We start from the raw sequence: 2,674 nt of genomic DNA, 5'->3' as shown, positions 1-2,674 counted from the left end.
TGAACTAAGCTACACAAGTCAAAGTAAGTAATTAAACTAATTACACTACTTTGCTGTAAGTAAAGATAGGATGAGATATTTATACCGCCGTGAAGGGGATGAACCAATCACTAATATAAACAATCAAGCACCGGGAGAATGTCAATCAAACACAATTGAGACACTAATTTTTCTCTCGAGGTTCACGTGCTTGCCGGAACGCTATGTCCACGTTGTGTCGACCAACACATGGTGGTTCGGTGGCTAAGAGGTGTAGCATGAACCTCGTCCTCACTAGGACACCACAAGAACCTACCCACAAGTGAGGTAACTCAATGACATGAGCACTTTACTAGAGTTACCTTTCGGCTCTCTGCCGGGGAAGGTACAAGACCCCTCACAATCACTAGGAGATGGCCACGAACAATCACCAACTCGTGCCAATCCTCCTCCGCTGCTCCAGGCTGTCTAGGTGGCGGCAACCACCAAGAGTAACAAGAAAACCGCAGCTAGAACGATCCCCAAGTGCCACTAGATGCAATCAGTCAAGCAAATACACTTGGAAACACTCCCAATCTCACAAAGATGAATAATCTATGAAGAAGATGAGTGGGAGGTGTTTGCTTAGGCTCACAAGGATGTATAGTAGTCAAGAATACCAAGAGAGTGAGCCCCAAGCCGGCCAAACACGTATTTATAGACCCCTCAAATAAAAAGAGCCGTTGGCTCTTTCACTGGGCGAAAAACGGGGTCACCGGACGCACCGCAGGGAACCACCGGACGCTCAAGCCCTGCGTCCAGTGCCCTGAAAACTGCCACGTGTTGCCTTTTTCACTTTCGTGCGTTGATCTCTAACGGTCACATGCAGAGCACCAGACGCACTTAAGTTTGCACCGGTCTTAAACTCAGGGAGGTCTGCAAAACGCGTAGGTCACCGGACGCACACCACCGGACACTCCCTGAGCGTCCGGTGCTTCCAGATAGGTTTACTCGCAGAAGTCAGATAGCACTGGACGTAGAAGTCAATGACCAGCGTCCGGTGAGTGTTTCTTAGCGAGGAACAGTCCCGCAACTTCTCCAAAGTTCCCACCGGCGCAATAGAAAATATGCACTTTATTTTCTCAAAAGCGCCGAACCCTAAACCCAAACCCTCTCTACCCATCAAACTCCACCTCCTTCTCAAAGTGAGACAACACCACAATGTGTAAACCAACATGTGCACGTGTGTTAGCATTTTCACAATTATTTTCTTCGAAGGAGTTAAGTTAGCTCACTAGGTTCTAAATGCATGCACATGAACAATGACACCTAGTGGCACTTGATAACCGCTTAGCCAAAGAATTCCCCTCTTTATAGTACGGCTATCTATCCTAAATGTGATCACACCCTCTATGGTGTTGTTGGGTATTCTTAACATCATTACCAAAAGTAGACTAAGTTCTCTAAATCTAGTAACGGTGCCAAAAATGCCAAACCTATCCCTCACACCACTTAAGCCAAGTTGTCATCCCCAGCATGATATAAGAGACGCGGTATTGAAATATGCAATTGCTCTTCTAAATAAATAATGAATGGGATCTGCAAGCGCACAGATTAATACCGATGCAGCATTTTAACCGGGAAGTATTCCAGGTATCGTTATTTATATTTTTACCACTGTGAAGGGATTAGCAATCATCACTTTTGATTACAGAATAGAATATGAGATTGAGCATCTATCATTACATGTATAATTGAGAACATTATATCTAACTCATCATACAGGGATAAGTGTCACATAAAAGATATATGAAATAATGAATAGTGACAAGGATAATTAATCTGATCTAGCCACATAATAAATATGATAAGCACCTCAATTAGATACTCTAGAAAGTCATTAGCATGGTATTAGAACGAACTACAAGAATATTCCCTAAGTTATTCTCAACTATATAGTCTAGCATTATCATAGTTAGTGCAAGCATACTTAGCAATCATTGCGACATAAGACTACGCCCATGCATAGTGATATTAGCAAGGAATATGAGAAACATAGCAATCACTCCCCTGTAATAATGTTGCTCTGCCAGCCCAATACACGAGAGGGGGACTATATAAGAATCAATGAAGCTGTCACTATCACGAACCACCCCACGATCTGGCATATTGGGTACAATCGCAGATAAATACGGTATAAGCACCACGCCTACACAATATCTATCATTTACCCATGGATCCGATGGATAAACGCTATACGATCCTAAGCATGTATATAGATCCAATCTAACTAAGCCAAGTACATAACTATGATAAACTAAGAACAATATAATCTTGAATATAAGCAAGTAGAGCAAAGTCATAAGCAATATATTGAAGTAGAACAAAGTCATATTCATAATATTGAAGAACAAAGATAATTAGAAAGCAATTAGAAGCACAATTAGAGAATTTCCAAGAATCCTCTTGACAGATCCGGAAACCAATCGAAGATTGACCCCTTCTAGTTCTAATCCTATGTAGCTATGCTAATCTAGATATCTAATTGATGTGGTGGCTCTAATCTTGATCAGAGGCTTCTTCTCCCTTGAGGAATAATGAATTAGGGTTGAGAGGCTCTCTCCTCCAGGGGCCAGGGGGTCTGGTTTTATAGTCCCTTCAAGTGAATATGGGCCGTTGGATCAAACCGACATAGATTGTATGGTTTAGATTCATC

Source organism: Sorghum bicolor, chromosome 1, assembly GCF_000003195.3.
Source record: "Sorghum bicolor cultivar BTx623 chromosome 1, Sorghum_bicolor_NCBIv3, whole genome shotgun sequence".
Lineage (NCBI taxonomy): Eukaryota > Viridiplantae > Streptophyta > Magnoliopsida > Poales > Poaceae > Sorghum > Sorghum bicolor.
Note: the sequence above shows the minus strand (reverse complement) of the source record.